The sequence below is a fragment of the Schistocerca gregaria genome, chromosome 5 (genome assembly GCF_023897955.1).
Source record: "Schistocerca gregaria isolate iqSchGreg1 chromosome 5, iqSchGreg1.2, whole genome shotgun sequence".
Lineage (NCBI taxonomy): Eukaryota > Metazoa > Arthropoda > Insecta > Orthoptera > Acrididae > Schistocerca > Schistocerca gregaria.
The window spans coordinates 292,993,099-293,016,146 of record NC_064924.1 but is presented as its reverse complement, the minus strand read 5'-3'; the positions used below and the strand labels follow the sequence as shown (position 1 = coordinate 293,016,146).

At 43.9% G+C, this 23,048-nt stretch overlaps 1 protein-coding gene across 14 annotated transcripts in view; it reads right to left on the bottom strand.

Moving 5' to 3' along the window:
• Positions 1-23,048, bottom strand: part of LOC126271885 (dystroglycan 1) — a 960,129-nt gene that overhangs the window by 95,844 nt on the left and 841,237 nt on the right. For 13 of the 14 annotated variants that reach the window (XM_049974256.1, XM_049974252.1, XM_049974250.1 and 10 more), the window contains one exon: positions 10,793-10,844. The exons of the other annotated variant lie outside the window; for it this stretch is intronic. The gene's annotated coding sequence lies outside the window, so the exon portion shown is untranslated. The remainder of the gene's footprint in view (positions 1-10,792; positions 10,845-23,048) is intronic. 14 annotated transcript variants of the gene reach the window in all.

Here is a 23,048-nt window from a genome sequence, read left to right as displayed (position 1 = left end):
CAACGTTCTAGGGGACTGATGACCTCAGAAGTTAAGTCCCATAGTGCTCAGAGTTATTTGAACCTAACCTAGTTTGAATAGGATTTTTCGTTGGATGGGGGGCAACAGAAATAATATACCTTTCAAATTAAATAATTATTGTCCTCTCACTCTAAGTTTTAGGATTCATTTGAAAAGTGGAAGAGGTAAACGTTGTAAGTGCCAACTCCCACATTTCTCACGAGAATGAAAAACAATTTATCTCTGTTCATAACTGATTTGTATTAAAAAGTTTGGACAACTGCTCGTACGACTCGCATGCTGGGGGTTCCGCAAATACTGGGAATCGATGATCTCGACGATTTTTGTCTGTTACAGATATCGATACTGGCAAGATATCGATACTAGGAATCCCAAGACTTTCTCGAAAGTTTTAATTTCAAGTTCAAATTTTTTATATAATTTCGCATTCACTATTGTAATTTTTCGTCCAACTTATTAATTTTGGAGTTCTATTAACATGCTACGCTAACTAGCAATTGCAGACGCCTTGACTTTATCTGCTCTCGTCCCTGTTTGCATTACTGCTAAGATCTGTCAGAAGTCTCCAGAGACGAAAACGGTATAGCCCGCCATGGGAGTATTCTTGTTACGCAAATGTCGAATTGTTCTGTGTAACGCTACAATGGATAGTTTAAGGGTTATCAAAACCTCATCCTAAAGAACAAGCGCGCAGTCCTGCATCAATTACCAGTACAGCTTTGCTCTGAAACATTATGGATGCCGTATATATATATATATATATATATATGAGAGGCAGCCGGACGGTCCATCGCCTTCACCGCTAGGTGACAGAGGCATTTCTTTCACAGCGAATTTCATTTCCTCGTAGATCAGCCAATTAGCCCGAATGTTTTGTGAACTACACACACGAATCTTCCTTGTGAATCACACTACCTTTTACTGAAAACTAGATCAAAATCACACTCGTTCCTGAGATTTTGGCGAATCACAAATGCAATGTAAGTTTGTGAAGGTAAAAAAATTAATGTGACATAATTTTACATATTTGCATAATTTATTTTACCTGTACTGTGAAACCTTGCTTGTTCAGTAAGTTCATGGTTCTACGTCAATGCGAAGTACCATTTAAGTTTTGATGAGTGAGTTGCTAACTAAAAAAATTTGCCATGTCATTTGACTGCATTGACTTAAAAGCTAAAATTTTTTACATCGACAAGGGACCGTAGACCTTAGTATGTGAGATTTTTTTGAACATGATACCTCAACCCGTTCCTGAAAAAAAGGGATTTCTAAGGATACAGGTAGTGTGACCTATAAGGGTTCTACTCTTACTGACTATGGTACGAAACCATAAAAATTGAGATGATGTTTTGATACCACGCAATTATCCTGCTCATTGCATCACCGCAAAATAATGATACAAACTAGAAGATCAATAGTTTGTTAACAACGTTTTAGGTGCTATACCAGGAAACGAACTGGTCTGTAAGTGACAATAAGAAAGATTTTACAAGCTGATCCTTGTAAAGAAACCAACAACCAGAAACTTTTCATAGATCTAATTATTCACACTAGTATCACTTTTACCGGTTCCAAACCGACAGGTTATCTTCAGACTGGCGTTCACGTTTATATTATACTTGTTTACATTAGTTGTTGGCTGTTCATTGTCCATTGATCAAGCTGTCAGTTCTAAACCGGTAAAGGGCGCTATTTGTGTGGATAAACAGCATTATTAGCAGTGGCTGATTGCTATTTTCTCCTTTGCAAAAATCGACTTCTAAGTACTATCTTACGGGCACCTAGAACCAATCAGTTTCCTGGTATTGTAATTAGAGCGTTCTTAATGAAGCATTTATTTTCTGATTTATATAATTTTTTCCGGTGATGTGGTACGCAGCGTAACTCTGTGGGAACAAAATATCTTATCAATTTTGTGGATAGAAATCAGTTATGTACAAACAGAGATAACTTGTTTTTCATTCTTCTGACAAATATAAGATCTGGCACTTAGTACATTTTCCATTTCCACTCTTGAAATAAACAATAAAATCTTTTTAAAAAAGCGGTAGTTATTTCATGCAAGAAGTTTGAATGCCTTGTAGGCAATCTCGTCATATACAAGGATTTCATATCAAGTGTGTTTATTTGTAACTTACTCAGTGAAAGGAATATTTGAGGTGGGAAAAGTAAGAAACGCTATACTCTCTCTGCGAAGATTATTTAGTTATTTTCCAGAGAGTTACAGCAACAAGCTACAGCTTTTTAAAACAGAACTTCATTTTCATTCAATAATGTAGCTGACGCATTTAAAGCAACTGTGTACAAAACAATTTAAATCAACTATCCATCAATTTTAGTTAGGGAGCTCAGATGGAAACCCAGTTCTAAGCAAAGAAGGGAAATCAGAAAGGTGGAAGGAGTATATAGAGGGTCTGTACAAGGGAGATGTACTTGAGGACAATATTATGGAAATGGAAGAGGATGTAGATGAAGATGAAATGGGAGATATAATACTGCGTGAAGAGTTTGAAAGATCACTGAAAGACCCCCGTCGCAACAAAGCTCCGGGTGTAGACAACATTCCATTAGAACTACTGACAGCCTTGGGATAGCCAGTACTGACAAAACTCTACCCTCTGCTGAGCAAGATGTATGAGACAGGCGAAATACCCTCAGACTTCGAGAAGAATATAATAATTCCAATCCCAAAGAAAGCAGGTGCTCACAGATGTGAAAATTACCGAACTATCAGTTTAATAAGTCACAGCTGCAAAATACTAATGCGAATTCTTTACAGACGAATGGAAAAACTAGTAGAATCCGACCTCGGGGAAGATCAGTTTGGATTCCGTAGAAATGTTGGAACACGTGTGGCAATACTGACCCTACGAATTATCTTAAAAACTAGATTAAGGAAGGGCCAACCTACGTTTCTAGCATTTGTGGACTTAGAGAAAGCTTTTGACAATGTTGACTGGAATACTCTCTTTCAAATTCTGAAGGTGGCAGGGGTAAAATACAGGGAGCGAAAGTCTATTTACAATTTGTACAGAAACCAGATGGCAGTTATAAGAGTCGAGGGATATGAAAGGGAAACAGTGGTTGGGAAGGGAGTGAGACAGGGTTGTAGCCTCTCCCCGATGTTATTCAATCTGTATATTGAGCAAGCAGTGAAGGAAGCAAAAGAAAAGTTGGAAGTAGGTATTAAAATCCTTGGAGAAGAAATAAAAACTTTGAGGTTCGCCGATGACATTGTAATTCTGTCAGAGACGGCAAAGGACTTGGAAGAGCAGTTAGACGGAATAGACAGTGTCTTGAAAGGAGGGTATAAGATGAAAATCAACAAAAGCAAAATGAGGATAATGGAATGTAGTTGAATTAAGTCGGCTGATGCTGCGGGAATTAGATTAGGAAATGAGACACTTAAAGTAGTAAAGGAGTTTTGCAATTTGGGGAGCAAAATAACTGATGATGGTCGAAGTAGAGAGGATATAAAATGTAGTTGGCAATGGCAAGGAAAGCGTTTCTGAATAAGAGAAATTTGTTAACATCGAGTATAGATTTAAGTGTCAGGAAGACATTTCTGAAAGTATTTGTGTGAAGTGTAGCCATGTATGGAAGTGAAACATGGTCGATAAATAGTTTGAACAAGAAGAGAATAGAAGCTTTCGAAATGTGGTGCTACAGAAGAATGCTGAAGATTAGATGGGTAGATAACATAACTAATGAGGAAGTATTGAATAGGAATGGGGAGAAGTTTGTGGCACAACTAGACCAGAAGAAGGGATCGGTTTGTAGGACATATTCTGAGGCATCAAGGGATCACCAATTTAGTATTGGAGGGCAAGAATCATAGAGGGAGACCAAGAGATGAATACGCAAAGCAGATTCAGAAGGATGTAGGTTGCAGTAGGTACTGGGAGATGAAGAAGCATGGACAGGATAGAGTACCATGGAGATCTGCATCAAATCAGTCTCGGGACTGAAGACCACAACAACAACAACAAATATGGAAGCATAAGAAAAGCCTGTTCGCTTCAAAGACAGAGGCCTCTTCTAACGCTAATCGGTCGTGGGAGAAGGAAAGTGGAGTTACAATGTTGAAGCGCTTTTAACTTTTCTGACATTGCTAATGGTGGCATTACTCGAGGTGACGCCACAGGAATCTAGGTGTATCCACACGCAACTTCGGTGACGCCACTCGAGTGGCATGTATAAAAGCTCGGATTGTGGAAGATGGGGGAGTAACTCAGCCTCGTTCTTTTGAAAGGAACCATCCAAAAAAAAAAAAAAATGGCTCTGAGCACTATGGGACTTAATTTCTGAGGTCATCAATCCCATAGAACTTAGAACTACTTAAACCTAACTAACCTAAGGACATCACACACATCCATGCCCGAGGCAGGACTCGAACTTGCGACCGTAATGATCGTGCGGTTCCAGACTGTAGCGCCGAGAACCGCTCGGTCACCCTGGTCGGCGGAACCATCCCAGCATTTGGCTTAGGCGGTCTGGGGAAACTACAGGAAGTGTAAATCGGAATAACAGGACTGGGATTTGAATCGCCATCTTCCCGAATGCGAGTCTAGTGCTTTACCGCTGCGCTGCCTCGCTCGGTACTTTGGACTCGAATAATCGCCGACAGACTACGCCCGTTGACGGATGAGAGTGCTTTGACACGAGCGGCCACGAAGCGGCACAAGATGAATCGCCGCTGTCAAAGCCTGCGAAAGCCGACACGCACTGCAGACCGGCCCTTTTCGGTTTTGCCGGCGTAATCGGAAGAGTTTTTGCAGCCAATTTGAGAAGAACGGTGCTCAGTCTAATTGGATCCGCAATCGAGTGTAATTGTTCGTGACGGTCGAATTCCGAATCCCTTCATAATGCACGGGGGAAATTGAAAGCGCGACGGATACGGGATGCGCCGCATACCGGAGAGCGAGAGCGAGAGAGGAGCGTGCAAGTTAATTGCCATTCACCCAGTCAGACACGATACAAAAAGATGAAAGAACGGCGAATTCCGGCGACGAATCGGCAGGACGCGACGCGTGGCCAGCCGTGGCCGGATCCGGGAACCGGGCCGACAGATTGACTGCGTCACGTCAGCTCTTCGCTCCTGTAGCAGCTAATTAAATTTGTCATTTGGCAAAGTTACAATTGAAAGCGGGTGAAACTGACAGGGAATGTGTGTGTGTGTGTGAGAGAGAGAGAGAGAGAGAGAGAGAGAGAGATCGCGGTACTTTACGCGATTGGATGGAATCCCGACGGTGGTGAGTATTGGGTAGCCGTTTCGCCCGTTTGTGAAGCGGATTCCGATTAACGTAATGCGTTCGGCGCGGCGCCCGCGAGTGAGGCAGAGCACGCCGGCTTGCATTTCGCAGGCGCTACGAAGTCGTTTCCCATAAGAGCACGTCCGCCGATTAACTTCGAGTAATTACTGTCGACGATGCCGAGGAGACGAGGAGTTTTCCGAGGAAAGATTACAAGTGGTTCTCATAATCAAGGTCAAAGGGCAATTCGTGTCATTTACTACATTACAAAAAATGACTCGAAGCACTATAGGACATCTGAGGTCATCAGTCCCCTAGACTTAGAACTACTTAAACATAACTAAACTAAGGACATCACACACATGCATGCTCGATGCTCGAGGCAGGATTCGAACCTGCGATCGTTGCAGCAGCGCGGTTCCGGACTGAAGCGCCTACAGCCGCTCGGCCACAGCGGCCGACTCCTACACTACGTCTTACGATATGTGGCAGAGGGTCCTTTGTGTGCGGCTTTGACTTCACCGTTTATCTATACCAGTCACGAAAGATCAGTGGGAGGAACGATTATTGGTAAGCCTCCATGTGTGAGCTCGAAACAATCTAATTTTACTTTTACGGTTTTTTCGTGGGATTTACGTAGGCTGAAGACAAAATGTTGGTTGACTCTTCTTGGAACGTACCCACACAACCGGAATTTCAACAGTAAACTCCGACCTGAGGCCGAACACCTCTCTTCTAGCGTCTACCACTGAAGTTAAATGAGCATCTATGTGACGCTTTCGTGCTTACTAAATGCACCTGATACATACTGATCTTCTTACCGTCTTCTCTATTTCCTCTACCAGCCCTATTTAGTACGGGTCCCAGATTCTACATCTACATATATACTCCGTTAGCCACTAAGCGGTGTGTGGCGGAGGGCACAATTCGCGCCAAAGTCATATTCCCCTCTCCTCTGTTCGACTCAGGGATCGCGCAAGGGAAAAAACGACTGAATGCCTGAGCATGAGCTCTAATTTCCCTTATCTTTGAATGGTGATTATTGTGCGATTTGAACGTTGGTGGTAATAATATACGCTCTACATCTTCGGCAAAGATCTGATTTCGGAATTTAGTGAGCAGCCCCTTCCGTTTAGCGGGTCGTCTATGTGCAAGTGTGTCCCACTTCAAACTTTCTATGAAATCTGTAACGCTCTCGCAATGGCTAAATGTACCAGTCACGAATCTTGCCGCTCTTCTTTGGACCTTCTCAATCTCTTGAATCAGACCCAACTGGTAACGGTCCCATACAGACGAACAATACTCTAAGACTGGACGAACTAACGTATTGTAAGCAATTTCCTTTGTTGAAGGATTGCATCGCTTTAGGATTCTACGAATAAACCGCAATCTAGAGGTTGCCTTCGTCGTTACTTGTGTAATCTGATCATTCCATTTGAGATCATTTCGAATAGTCACACCCAGATACTTGACGAATGTTAGCGCTTCCAAAGACTGTGCATTTATTTTGTACTCGTACATTAATGGGGTTTTTCTCCTTGTTATACGCAGCAGGTTACACTTACTAATAATGAGAGATAACTGCCAGTCATTACACCACGCATTTATTTTCTGCAAAGCCTCATCGATTTGTTCATTACTTTTCTGTAGACTACAACATCATCGGCAAACCGTGTAAGCCGCTGTCAATACCATCAACCAGATCGTTTATGTAAATTGTGAAAAGCAGCGGACTTATTACGCTGCCCTGGGGCAAGTTACACTTGTTTCTGTTGAAGCCACCCCATTCAGGACGATGTACTGCTCTCTGTCTGTTAGAAAACTTTCTATCGAACCGCATATGTCATCGGATAGACCGTAAGCGCGCACACTTTTTGGAGCAAGTGACAGTGCGGAACTGAGGCTAACGCCTTTCGAAAATCGAGAAATATGGCATCCACCTGGGAGCCGGTATCTGCAGCCTGTTCTATGTCATGCAGAAAGAGGGCCAGCTGTGTCTCGCATGACCGTGCTAGTTTCTGCAGATGAGCTTTTCACAGTCTAGAGAGGTCATGATGTCTGAACACAAAATATGCTCCAAGATGATTGACGAGCAGTAATCAAGTATTGGTTGAATGAGGGTATTTTGAGCTACTTCCTTTGCAGGTGGACTACACATCCTAATCTGCCTTACCTGCTCATAGTTTTATGTCACCGTTCCACCTTAAATTGTTCGGTACACAAACTCAGATACTGAATAGATATGACTGCAGAACAGTAGTTTGAAGTAGTCCTGTAGTCTTACAATCATGAGTCTTATTGTCTAGTACCCGTTACATTTCCAGAATGAAATTTTCATTCGGCAGCGGTGTGTGGACTGACAAGAAACTTCCTGCTAGATTAAAACTGTGTACCGGATTGAGGCACAAACTCGGGACTTTTGCCTTTCGTGGGCAAGAGATCACCAAGAGAGCTACCCACGCACGACTCACGACCCGTCTACACAGCTTTACTTCCGTTAATTGGAGCGTAGGAGATGAGGTATTGGCGGAAGTAAGGCTGTGACGACGGGACGTTAGTCGTATTTGGCTAGCTCAGTTGGTGAGCACTTGCCCGTGATAGGTAGCGATCCCAAGTTCCAATCTCGATCCGGTACACAGTTTTTTCTACAGGAAGTTGTACGTTCCACTTCCTTATTTTGAGTGTCAACTGCGAATTGTTGCACGGAGCGTTGGCCTAGAGCTTCTTCCTGCATTTTGATACAATTTTCTAGTGTTGCGACTTCTCTGTGTTCAACATCATCCGTAGAAAGCCTTATGGTACTTCCGACTGATTTACCCACTACATCTTCAACATCAGGAAAATAGCCTTACGCTACTTCCGATTTTATGCACACTAATATATATAAATCGCCCTTGTATAGACCCTCTATATACTCCTTCCACCTTTCTGCTTTCCCTTCTTTGCTTAGAACTGGTTTTCCATCCGAACTCTTGATATTCATACAAGTGGTTCTCTTTTCTCCAAAGGTCTCTCTAACTTTCCCCTGAAGGCATTATCTACCTTACCCCTAGTGATATACGCCGCTACATCCTTACATTTGCCCTCTAACCATCCCAAAGCAGACACACACACACACACACACACACACACACACACACACACACACACACACACACACACAAAAGTAAACTTATTTTCGGAAATGCATAGTTCACTATTTTTCGACATAGTTGCCAAGTTTGTTCAAACACGTATCATACCTCTCAACCATTTTTATAACACCCTCTTCATAAAAACCTGCCGCCTGCTCCGATGACGTTGTAAAGCACTGATCACTACACGTCAGGAAATTTGTTTGAGAGACCTGTTGTTGTGAATCGCCCGTTCTCACGAATCCTCACTTCCAAATGGTGCAAATGCCTCGGAGCACTATGGGACTTAACTGTTGAGGTCATCAGTCCCCTAGAACTTAGAACTACTTAAACCTAACTGATCTAAGGGCATCACACACATCCATGCCCGAGGCAGGATTCGAACCTGCTACCGTAGCGGTCGCGCGGTTCCAGTCTGTAGCGCCCAGAACCGCTCGACCAGCCTGGCCAGCAGTCCTCGCTTCAACTGAAGCTACCAAACCGTCTGTAATCAAAGAAGGGCGACCGGAACGGTCCTCATCATGGACGTTGTCACGGCCATCTTTGAATTCTCGTACCCAGTTACGCACTTTGCTTTCACTCATAACAGTATCCTCGTCACTTCGCAAATCTGTCGATGAATTTCTGCAGCAGACAGGTTCCTTGCTGACAAAAACCGTATCACTGAGCGACCCTCACACGCGGCGGGCGAGTTGATAGACTTAAACATTTTGAAAGCACAGAACAGAACTGTACAGGTTAGCTACAGAGCTGAAACTCAGCACAGTTTTTCCCGAGGCATGTCGGTACACGACGCACGCACTCGTTGCGGTATCCGCATGAACTACTAGTGTCTTCAACAAAACGGACCTAAATTAAAAAAAAACACACCCCGTATATACCTAGTGCATAAAATCCGAGGTACCGTAAGGCATTTTTCTAGATTTTGAAGATGGTTCAGTGTTGTTACTATCTGAGGCCTGGAGAAAAACCCTGTAGAACTACCACTAATAATAACAAATTAAACCTTGAATTAATAAATATCTGATACTTCCTGGCAGATTAAAACTGTGTGCCCGACCGAGACTCGAACTCGGGACCTTTGCCTTTCGCGGGCAAGTGCTCTACCAACTGAGCTACCGAAGCACGACTCACGTCCGGTACTCACAGCTTTACTTCTGCCAGTATCCGTCTCCTACCAGAATTTGCAAAACAAAATTTATTTATGGAAATATACAGTACAATCACCAACAAATTTTACATATTTACATACACCTTTGCCTTTAACCGAAATGAATACAGATTCGTTAACAGATATTTTCCTCCTGTTACGAGTATACAATGACAAGGAAGAAGGAGAGACATATGCAGATTTACCAAAATCCTTATTAGCCAATTCCGAAATATGGTAAGTGCGAAAGGCAATAATGTCTCTGTCAACAAAACTTTCAAGTCCAGCAACACTAGGTACTACAGTACCTCCTCGAACAATGGCAACAGTAAACCATCCGTTACCATGACCAAACGTATCGTTTATAAACTAAAATTCAGTCTACAACCGACGAAAACAGCAGGACCATCCAGCAGAGCTTGTGCAGCGACAGACTTAACTGGAATACGATTCTTCTTGTCTCTAGCTGTTGTAGCAAATTCGATGTTCTCGATGGTCTTGTAGACTGGTAATAAATATCTAAGGACAATAGCACCCATAGTTGTTACCGTCAAAAGTCATACACGGAATAAATAGCTTGTCAGTTTCACTTTTAAGAAAAGTGGGGCTTTCAAGAGCGTATTAGAAACGTTCCACATCAGTTTTGCGTTCGGACAAGTAGGAACTCGTCACATCAATTCATTTTAACACTTCTCCAAATTCGAAATACGAATCACACGCTGAAGTGGTTTAAACGTGAATCAATATAATTTCTCGTATTAGTACAGCAGCTGCTAGCGAAGTAACGATTTGCGATGTACAGGGCATCCCTCCCAAAAGTCGCTAGGTACATTTTCTCCAAATACAAGACACAACTATTTCAGTTTACAGTATTTTAAATGAACTGAATCTATTCCGGTGAGTGCGCGTTCTCTTTGGCGGCTGTCCTCTGATGGTGTCCTATTCCAGAGGTCGGGGTGGGCACAGCGGCGCCGATTTACTTACTTCGCTCTTTCTGTAAATTTTTAATACGGTTGGAGGTAAAATCTCTCTTTCACCCCCCCCCCCCCCCACCCCATCTTACAATTCTGGATCGTGGTTGTCTTCTCAGATGCATCTGCATTAAACAGTATTCTGAAGTAGACAGATGGGTTAGCTATTAAAGTAAATTAATACGGTCACAATAAGCGGACCATTACCGAGTGTTCAGGTCATCGCACAGTACGAGGTAGTAACTGACATTAGGTACTTACGTTACAGGTACGTTGCTAGTCGTTGCAGCAGGTGCGGCCACTGGCGGCTCACCTGTAACAGAAGACGGGCCGTTCGTGAGACGATGCGCTGCGTGAGGAACGCTAGGCTGCACTGTACTGCAGCCTGTCAGGGGGACACACAGGACCAGGGAGAGCCCCCCGTCTCTTCCTGTGAGTCAGCACCCGCGGCCTACTCTCCATGCCCCACACACCTCGCGCCTCAGGTGTCTATGTTTCCTCCCACCCTGACCACAGCCGCCCTCTCTGGGATTCCGCCCTCCGCGTCAAACAACGAACGGATTTCCGCCCTTCCCAACAGGTGCTTTTCAATGATTCATTTTGGCCAACTGGCGCATGTCGGGCATGCAGCAAAGTATCGAATTGCGACGTAGAGCGCGTCCGTTCCTCCTAAGTCTCGTCAGGTTCATTTTCTCTGGGTGTTTCGGCAGATAATTGCAATTTCGTTTTGCAATGTATGGCTGGAGGCAGCTCTGACAAATACGACTCATTGTATCTCTCATGCGGCGCCCTATGTAGCCGGAAAACGTCGCTTTGTTATCTGTTACGAACAAAACGAACTTTAGCGCGGAATTTTACTTGTCCCCCCGAAACAGAGACTCCGAATTAATATAGTGAACACAGTAGGTAATGAACTGCAGATTAAAACTGAAGAAACTGCAAAAAGGTGGGAATTTAAGGAGATGGGACCTGGGTAAACTGACAGAACCAGAGGTTGGAGAGAGTTTCAGAGAGAGCATTAGGGAACGATTGACAAGAATGGGGGCAAGAAATACAGTAGAAGAAGAATGGGTAGCTTTGAGGGATGAAGTAGTGAAGGCAGCAGAGGATCAAGTAGGTAAAAAGACGAGGGCTAGTAGAAGTAGTTGGGTAACAGAAAATGATATTGAATTATAATATAAAAATGCAATAAATGAAGCAGACAAAAAGGAATACAAACGTCTGAAAAATGAGATCGACAGGAAGTGCAAAATGGCTAAGCAGGGATGGTTAGAGGACAAATGTAAGGAGGTACAGGCATATATCACTAGGGGTAAGATAGATACTGCCTACAGGAAAATTAAAGAGACCTTTGGAGAAAAGCGAACCACTTGTATGAATATCAAGAGCTCGGATGGAAACCCAGTTCTAAGCAAAGAAGGGAAAGCAGAAAGGTGGAAGGAGTATATAGAGGGTCTATAAAAAGGCGATGTACTTGAGAACAATATTATGGAAATGGAAGAGGATGTAGATGAAGACAAAATGGGAGATATAATACTGCGTGAAGAGTTTGACAGAGCACTGAAAGACTTGAGTCGAAACAATGCCCCGGGAGTAGAAAACATTCCATTAGAACTACTGATAGCATTGGGAGAGCCAGCCCTGACAAAACTCTACCATCTGGTGAGCAAGATGTATGAGACAAGCGAAATACCCTCAGACTTCAAGAAGAATATAATAATTCCAATCCCAAAGAAAGCAGGTGACAGATGTGAAAATTACCGAACAATCAGTTTAATAAGTTACAGCTGCAAAATAATAACACGGATACTTTACAGACGAATGGAAAAACTGGTAGAAGCCGACCTCGGGGAAGATCAGTTTGGATTCGTAGAAATGTTGGAACACGTGAGGCAATACTGACCCTACGACTTATCTTAGAAAGGAAAGGCAAACCTACGTTTCTAGCATTTGTAGACTTAGAGAAAGCTCTTGACAATGTTGACTGGAATACTCTATTTCAAATTCTGAAGGTGGCAGGGGTAAAATACAGGGAGCGAAAAGCTATTTAAAATTTGTACAGAAACCAGATGGCAGTTGATACAGTCGTGGGACGTGGAAGGGAAGCAGTGGTTGCGAAGGGAGTGAGACAGGGTTGTAGCCTATCCCCGATGTTATTCAATCTGTATATTGAGCAAGCAGTAAAGGAAACAAAAGAAAAATACGGAGTAGGTATTATAATCCATGGAGAAGAAATAAAAACTTTGAGGTTCGCCGATGACATTGCAATTCTGTCAGAGACAGCAACGGATCTGGAAGAACAGTTGAATACAATGGACAGTGTCTTGAAAGGAGGATATAAGATGAACATCAACAAAAGCAAAACGAGAATAATGGAATGTAGTCGAATGAAGACGCGTCATGCTGAGGGAATTAAATTAGGAAATGAGACACTTAAAGTAGTTAAGGAGTTTTGCTATTTGGGGAGCAAAATTGCTGATGATGGTCGAAGTAGAGAGGATATAAAATGTAGACTGGCAATGGCAAGGAAAGCGTTTCTGAAGAAGAGAAATTTGTTAACATGTCATCGACAGTTCCTGTCTCTCTGAATCTCCTCCATGTCCGAACAACATCGCTTTGGTTCAATCCTAGAGCCTGGACACTTCTCTTGTTGAGGGGTCTTCCTGTCACGAAGTAACAATGCGGACGCGATCGAAGAGAGAGAGAGAGAGAGAGAGAGAGAGAGAGAGAGAGAGACAGTTGAATGAATAATGACGCATCTGCCAGTCTGCCGGCTGAGATTATATTCCACAATATTCCAGAGACGGGACGAAGTAGCAGGCGCAGTGAGCGACATGCATATTACGCGGCGCGACTGCAGTGGTTCTGCTCGCTGCTCTCTGCGGACCTGCCGCAACCCCGCAGTGCAGCGGGGCGCGGAGAATAAATAGTGGGGCGAGAGGCGGCCTCTCCTACCGTAAGTAGCAGGCGTCTCGTGAAAGTTGCACGAGGACGCGCGGGCATTACTCCATAGCCCTGCGCCGGATTAAGCCCCAGAAGGGTCCCGGCTGTATAACGGGTAGCCGCCAGCCAAGTTAGGGCCCTGAGCTACAAACCAAACACCGGCCACTAAGGACGAGTAACGGCCGAGGGTAAGTCCGCGAAATATGTGCAGCCGTAGCTACCTCCAGCGGAGAGCGCAAGTCTGGGAGAGCCACCCTATATTCCCTCTGCGAGGCACGCTCCATCATAGACGCTGTATGTGTGCACGATGTTACCAGCCAAGCGGATGTATAGGAATATGTCTTTCCTCATACAGAGTGTAGCAGAACGATACGACCACATTCCTCACACAGGTGGAATGCGTCACAGCCGGAATGTTCTACATTCAGTGATATGACAGCAAAGCTGCAAAGTCTAGTAAATATGGACTCTAAAAAGCATACCTGAAGAACGACGAGCACTTTTTAGTGGGAGATATGTTTCACAGTAGCGAAGATTGTCAGTCCTTCATATAATTATTCAATGAAAATTTAAAACGCTGCTACACCCAAATCATTAAGAGGTATAAAGTTACGTTAAAAGTTTAACACAGTAAGACAAGTATTAGAGTCAGAAACTGTGTAACTCGCCGCACGCAAATACCCAGACTACACTGACGGAAAAATGTCTCGACACCAAGAAGGCGTTGTGCGACATGACAAAAGTTGGCAGGCGCATTTCTACTACCATTACTGCTGCTATTTATTCAAATTTCGCGTCACTCCTCAAGAGTGGCGCTAGTTGCACCACCGTGAGATCGCAAACCAGGTAACAGATTTGCTTTAATTGCACACACTGACGGTTGTAAGTGTTAGCTACCTTTGACATGGGACGTGGTGAGTTGATGTTAGAGAAGAATCCCTTTAAGGCGACAAATGTGCCATTATCAACGCCTCACTGAGTTAAGGTGAGGTAGTGTAATAAGGCTATGAGAAGCTGGATGTTCCTTCTTAAGACTTGGCAGGAATGCAGCCACCGTAAAGGAATGCTGGCAGCGGTGGTCACGATCGCAAGAGAACAGGTCTCCAGACGGCCATGTGGCGCGCCGTGTTCGGTGTATAGCTCTAGCACAGGGGTCTCCAAACTTTTTAGCCCGCGGGCCACATTGCCTCCTCTACGATGTCATCAGGGCCAAGATCTACCTAGTGGAATTAAAGTACCCTAGCACTCATTGAGCACCGTAATGTAAGGCTAAAGGAAAGATGAAATCGCAAAAATCTAAGGTTGTGGGAATAGCTAGCACTGAAACGAGCTACGATTTTTATTTAATTACATAATTTTGATTGGTGAACGTACCTGACCGAAATTCTGGCATATTTTATTCTGGCGAATTTTATCGACAAAAAAGTATGTCACTGCACATTCTTCACGAAAGCGTTCTGCAAAGTTAACGAAATCTCAAAATCATTGTTAGCAACACTTTTACTGCAAGACGTAACAGAGGTACAGTATGTCAACGCATTGTTATTTCAGGCGGCGCAGCAATAAGTTTAGTTATGTAGTCTTGCAGCGAGTAGCAGAGCCAATGTCGCGGTGTATTGGTCACGATAGGCCTCGAACCTCAGTTGTGGGCAGTATAGGTACCACCTCAAATATTTGGCGGGCGGGATACCGGGGATGTTCGGCTAGATATTGCGGGCCAGTTTGCCGGCCCTCGCGGGCCGTAGTTTAGAGACCCCTGCTCTAGCGCATCCTACTGCATATGTAGCAGCAATATGAGCAGCAGTTGGCACCTCAGTAACATAATGAATTTCCAAAAATCGATTACTTCAAGGACAACTCCGAGCCAAACACCCTGTACCGTTCAGTCCACTGACCCCCAAACACCTCCATTTGCCACTTAAGTGGTGCCATTGGAGGGGAGGGCGGAGGTCTGTTTATTTTCTGATGAATTGCTACTTCTGCCTTGGTGGCAGTGATGGCTCTGAGTTGGTTAGGAGGCCATCTGAAGGCCTGCATCGAACCTGTCTGCGTGCTATACACACTGGACCTACACCTGGCGTTATGATCTGGGGTACGATTTCGTATGACAGCTGGAGTCCGCCGGCCGCGGTGGTCTAGCGGTTCTAGGCGCTCAGTCCGGAACCGCGCGACTGCTACGGTCGCAGGTTCGAATCCTGCCTCGGGCATGGATGTGTGTGATGTCCTTAGGTTAGTTAGGTTTAAGTAGTTGTAAGTTCTAGGGGACTGATGACTACAGATGTTAAGTCCCATAGTGCTCAGAGCCATTTTTGAACAGCTGGAGCACTCGTGTGGTTGTCCCACGCACCATGACTGCAAATCTATGAGTCAGTCTAGTGATTCGATCTGTTACGCTGCCATTAATAAACAGCGTTTCACGGGGTGTTTTTCAACAGGATAACATTTGCCCACATACCACCGTTGTAACCCGACATGCTCTACAGACTTCGACATGTTGCCTTGACCTGCTAGATCACAAGATATGAAACCAATCGAGCACGTATAGGACATCATCGGACGGCAACTTTAGCGTCATCCACAACATGTATTGACCGACCGAGTACAACAGGCAGGGAATTCCATCCCACAAACTGACATCCGACAGCTGTACAACACTATGTATGCACATTTGCATGCTTGCATTCAAGATTATGGCGGTTACACTGGTTATTAACGTACCAGCATATCATATTTGCAAGGGCTTACCTCTCATTTTCATTAACATGTGATCTTGAAATGTTAATCACGTAAGAATGCTAGCTAGAGAAATGTATTCCCGGTATTTCATCACTCTACATCAATTATCTTTTGGTGTTGCGATTTTGTTCCGTCAGTGTATATTGATGAAAGGATAAAAGTTTATAACTTACTGCATTTTTTATCTTCATGTGTGAAACTTCAGCATCTGCTATGACATTCGTTCTTTAGCATTGACTCTGATCGCAATACATTTCGAAGACATTATCTACACATACCACTGTATGTACCTGCAAAATTATATCACTGTACGATACAGTGTAAGGAGACTTGGCGTCATAAACACTGAGATGCGTGAAAAACTATCTGTTGCTTAAAACGGAGTGCAAATTATCCAGACTATGATCATCCAGTGTTCGATAACTGAGCGACTTCGAACAAACAAATAATTTCAAATCTACTTACATGCTTAAAGTCAAATATTTAACACGTTCACTCATTTGTAAAGTAATCAGACGTCTGAAGTCGCTTTATACATGGGAGTTCGAGCCTGTAAAGAATGGGCGATTTACTGGTAGACGAAGAAAAGAGTGTATACATACGTACAGAGGACTTTAAAATGGAACGACCACATAAAAATAATTGCAGGTAAGGCATATAACGGACAGATTCACGAGAAGAATATTCGGGAAGAGTAATTCACCCATAGAAGAGGACAGATTCGCACCATGCAGGATTGACAGAGAAGATCAAACGAAGAGCAGCGCGTTCTGTTACAGGTTCATTTAGTAAGCATGAAATCGTCACAGATAAACGCACAGCTACTCTAGTGGTCGACGTATTAAGAGAATAATAATGCATGAGGCTGGGCCGAGAGGCTACCCGCAGGGGCCCCTGGCTCCACTTGGAAGTTCTATTAGTTGACGCTACTTCGGCGACTTGCGTGTCGATGAGGTGACATGATGATAAAGACTACGCAACACCCAGGTCGGAAAATCTCCGACCCGGCCTGGAATCTAACCCAGGCACAGCATTCCTCCGCGCTGACCGCTCAGCTATGGAGGCGGACGACGCTGTAAGAGAGCACATTCTGTGTGGTTTACTGTTAAAATTCCGAGGACCTACGTCCCTAAATGTCAACAACCAGACTGCCTCCTCCTACACGTATTTCGCGAAACGACCATGAAGGAAAAGTTGGAGAGATGCGAGCTCACACGGAGGCTTATCCAACAATCGTTCTTCTCGAGAACCTTTAACGACTGCAAGAGGTAAAGGGGGAAGTCACAAAATGGTTCAAATGGCTCTGAGCACTATGGGACTTATCTGCTGAGGTCGTGCGGTTGCAGACTGTAGAGCCTAGAACCGCTCAGCCACTCCGGCCGGCGGTAAGTCACAGTGGTACACGAAGTACTCTCCACCGCACACCGAATGGTGGCTTGTGGACTGTACAGGATGATTTTATGAAGAAACTTCAGGAAACGATCCATAAGAGGATAAGGAATTAAAAACGCCATGTAGAAATGCACTTTAACATGGAGGTAAATGATCCTTGACGTTGAAACCAGTATTATCACCTTGCAGTAGACCGCCACCGTGGGGTAACACAGACGTTGGCGCGTTCTCCACTAGAAACGCCACTATCCGTATCATATATCACGTATGCAGGCATTATTGCCTACGCTCTTCCCCCGAGGCGACCATTGCGACACACAGGCCACCACGGTGCTTCGATTTCTTTGCCCCATTCCTAGATGAGGCTACATCATCAACCTTCACAGCACCCACTTTTGGGCTACGACGAATCCCATGGTATGATGGCAGCGAACCATCAGCATCGGTTCAGCCTCAATGTATGGCCGGGGATTATTTACGACTGCCTCCTGGGACCACTCATCCTTCCACACCACCTCACAGGCGGGGCGTATCTGCACTTCTTGCGTCTGATCCGCCTCCCCTGCTGGAACACGTGCCTTTGGTGGTAGGATGGGTAATGATACTACTACACGTTGATGTCCAGCTTACTACCCTCTTCAGTTTGGAGCTAAAACACTATAATACAAACAGTGAATTCCCATTTGCGTGGTGTGCCCTAATGTGTGCTTTCAATCGTCGAAACCTACACTTTCAAGGATCTTTTATCTCTACATTCAAGCAGGTGTATCTGCGCTGGAAAACATTTCTGGCCATACGTCCATGTGACATTTTTGGTTCTTATTCTCTCAGCGATCGCTCCCTGCACTTAAATGTAGACAGAGATGCAGAAAATAAGCTCGCCCAAGAAAATATTAGCCACCCCTTACAAGATGACAATGGTCGCATTGCAGCACTGTAGATGGCGCAGAAGTAAAACCATGTTGCCGTATGATCCTCCCCACTGACGTAAATGACGGCAGCGAAGTCGTGTGTAATACCCAATCGGTTGTGTCGGATCAGCACAGTAAGACAGATCAAGGTGATGAGGTGGGAGAATCACAGAAAATAGTTTTCCGTGTTTCAACGTGCCCATGACAACACCTCGAATAACGTTGCTTGTTTTACAGTTGTATCAACGAGATTGTCAAACATGTTTACAAGGAATGGTGAAACATTGAATTAACTGAATCCTTCGATACCTCTTGGCCATCTTTCATACTAACAGAGCTCGCGTTACGCTTCACACCAATCAACATCTACCGGATGATCAAAAAGTCAGTATAAATTTGAAAACTTAATAAACCACGGAATAATGTAGATAGAGAGGTAAAAATTGATACACATGCTTGGAATGACATGGGGTTTTATTAGAACCAAAAAAAAAAGGTATTGCTAGACGCGTGAAAGGTCTCTTGCGCGCATTGTTTGGTGATGATCGTGTGCTCAGCCGCCACTTTCGTCATGCTTGACCTCCCATGTCCCCAGACCTCAGTCCGTGCGATTATTGGCTTTGGGGTTACCTGAAGTCGCAAGTGTATCGTGATAGACAGACATCTCTAGGGATGCTGAAAGACAACGTCCGACGCCAATGCCTCACCGTAACTCCGGATATACTTTACAGTGTTGTTCACAACATTATTCCTACTGTTGAGGAATGATGGTGGACATATTGAGCATTTCCTGTAAAGAACATCATCTTTGCTTTGTCTTACTTTGTTAAGCTAATTATTGCTATTCTGATCAGATGAAGCGCCATCTGTCAGACATTTTTTGAACTTTTGTATTTTTTTGGTTCTAATAAAACCCCACGTCATTCCAAGCATGTATGTCAATTTGTACCTCTCTATCTAAATTATTCCGTGATTTATTCAGTTTTCAAATTTATACTGAATTTTTGATCACCCTGTACATTCCAAAAAAGTAATATAGACATCAACCTTTCAGTTTTCGCTTGTGTGATGCCAGACGCAGTAATATCATTACGACATAGATCAACGCCTCCGCTTGTATGACGTGGCATACCACGTCACGACACGGGTCAAAGTCGACGTCAGGTATCGGTAGGTTGAATTAAACTGCGAATTGTCGGGTTTAATTTGCCAACACTACTGACAATGTAGGCGTCGCCTACGAACAGCCGTCGAATGCGCCTATCCGGCAGTTAGAGAGGCGGCGAAGAAAGCGCTGCAGCCCGTGATTGAATGAGCAACAGGGGCGCCGGTTGAAATGGGCCCCGTAGGGCGCCTCGTTGCGCGCGCATACACACACACACACACACACACACACACACACACACACACACAGAGGCCACGTCGTGGGCCGAGGCGGCGCTGGCCGCGCTAGCCTCCCAGGGGAGCAAGTACCGCCCACGCTCATCCTTTATTCACGGCACGATGCGTGTGTGTGTGTGTGTGTGTGTGTGTGTGTGTGTGTGTGTGAATTTCCCCCGGGACGCCGGCACCTGCTCCGGTGTTCTCAGCCACCCAGTGGCTCACGTCGCGTACTCGCCAAGTGCAAGGCAAGCACCTGCCGGCGGCTGTGTACCTTCCCGACTGCTGGCCGCCTCTTGACGGGCATTTTTAAACAAAAGAGCCAACACCGACACGAGTGCTCAAGTTCAGTCCAAAATTGCTAGCTGCTCCGCGATGGAAAGCCACTGCAGAAACTTTTACATCCGCCACTCTATACACAGTTCTCTGCGACAGTCTTCTTAGACAGAATTTACAGTACTGACTCTCAACGCTATCTTCAAACTTAAAAAAAAAAATGTTGTTCTGTGTTGTTCGCTGAAGGAAATGAAGGAAGGTTAGATGAGGGAGCACAAACTCCGTGGCAGAAGAGAGGAAAGCAAAAAAGCGGCCGTCTCTTTTTCAAATAAACCATCGTAGCACTGTCGTTAGTAGTTTTATGAAAACCACAGACGACCTGCGCCTCAATGACCTAGCTGGGATATGGATGCTACTCCTTCCGAATGCAAAAAAATTGCTCTGAGCACTATGGGACTTAACATATGAGGTCATCAGTCCCCTAGAACTTAGAACGACTTAAACCTAACTAACCTAAGGACATCACACACATCCATGCCCGAGGCAGGATTCGAACCTGCGACCGTAGCGGTCGCGCGGTTCCAGACTGAAGCGCCTAGAACCGCTCGTCCACATAGACCGGCGATTTCATGCGCACACACACACACACACACACACACACATATATATATATATATATATATATATATATATATATATATATATATATATGAGGCGTCTTTTTTAAGTAAGGTCCGTTGGAACATAAGTACACAACGAAAGGTTTTTTCAAAAAGGTAAATTCATTTTTTGAAAGTACATGCTTCACTCTATCTTTCGACATAGTTGCAAGGTTGGTCAAACACCTATCATACCTCTCAACCAGTTTTAAAACACACTGTTCATAAACGCCTGCCGTCTGCTCCGATAACCAAGAGTTCACAGCCGTTTTCACGTCGTCGTCATAATTGTAACGGTTGTCACTGAGGTGATATGTTGCTATAAAAATTATTTCGCTGTAGACTTTTAGATATCTCAGAATCGCTTGACAGAAGAGGTGAAACGTTTGTTGTAAATGTTTCTCACAATAGACTGACATGTAATGTATCGAAGCGTAGCAGTCAATCTCTTGGGCTGGGTGATAGCTTGTGTCGTGTTTGCACCCTTATCTCTTGACCATTAGGTAGCCTATTTGCAGTAACCTTTTTACATAGTCTGACACATTATTCGTAAATAATTTTGGCGACCACCAGTTTCCAGCTAGAGTTCTTGATCCAGTTGTCTTCTAGCTGAAAGCCGTCTTTTCTGCCATATTTTTTTCATTATAAACAAGCCAAAAGCAGCGGCACCCAAATTAAGGAACTTCTCTTCATTTATAGCCACAGTCGTTCACTGCAAACACTTCGCAGACAACAGCAGACTGGCAGCATGAAGCAGATCAGTACGGTCCACTTTTAAGTGTCCCCCTAATTTGGAAGAAGGCTAAACGGACTGAATCCCAACGACGTTAGGCGAAATAGACCGCTCGTCTCTGGCGGCCTTAATGCGTCCATGAGAAGCATTTAGTTCGCTTACTTTCTCTAAGTCGAGTTCGCGCAGAATAACTCTGCACTGGTGCGGAAACGCGTTCTCGTTGTGAGCAATGGGTGAGTCCACCGCATTCTTCTGTAGGGTGGCCGCCTCAGTTGGATGCACTTGCCAACGTGTGCACTTCGGGCACTGACGTCTTGTCTCTAGTACTTAGCTAGGCGCCACGCTTTTTGACCATCATACGTGCAGGGAAAGTTCTTCATATAAGGTACATGCGATTCTATGCAACGACATTAATTTCTGTCAGATGAGGCAAATGAAGACGCAGAAATCGTATTAAAAGCTGTATTTTTGGAGATTGTAGGAATCGCTAGTGCACTTACTCAATAAATGGAATACAGGAGGAGGAAAACTTCACTACAAGTACTTCACAGGGGTTCACTACTTTGGTAAGAACCAAAGGAGGAAATTTTATAATTTAGGTAGTATTGCCTAACAGGTTATCACTGAACTGACACACAACATCCAGGTGATATGTTCTTTATTTCACATTGCCAGTATCGTACTAAGTGATGACTACTGCAATATATTTTTACCCTTTTTGTTTTGTGAGAATTCCCTCTGCCAGTGTGTTGTCCATCTCGTTTAGTTTTGGTTGATCCTTCGTATCTTCTTCAGTTTTATAACATTTTTATGAATAATTACAGGTAAGCTGCAGATAGATTTATTCGTTATGCTTCTTCACTACAAGCTTGTTTCGGCTACACTGCCATTCTCAAGTAAACCTGCAGATGGTACATTTGGTGAGTGTACTTCCGTTTATAAAAGTTGTACACATAGTTGGAATAGATGCCTACATCGCATCAGTGGATAAACTGTCGACTGTCAATTGGTTGCTAGATCATTATAATCACGTAAGTTTTGTTTGCATACAATACTTTCGTCAGATGGATTGACAGCTTATTCTCGGCGATTCCTTATGTTTATAGTATAATATTTGGTAGTCAGTCAAGTTAGTTGCGTTTCACTGCTTTCATAATTTTCATCGGCAAGCAAAAATCATCAAGTCTTTGAAATTTACAGAAAAACAGCTATTACAGACTGCATAATCAGTCTACGTTCTTGTCACCCAAAATCGCAAAAATGTTCCTCTTTCAACTCAATGATCAATAGACTAATCAATTTACCATTAGAACACCAAATGAGAGAAAATGAGTTTACAATATTCCTGTATAAAGCCCAACAAAATAAATTTAACCCGAATATAGTTCACAGACTGTACGAGAAATACACGAAACTATGCACAAAGACATAAAATTAATAAGAAAAACAAAACTAAGCAAAAAACAACATAACTGTCGATGATATAC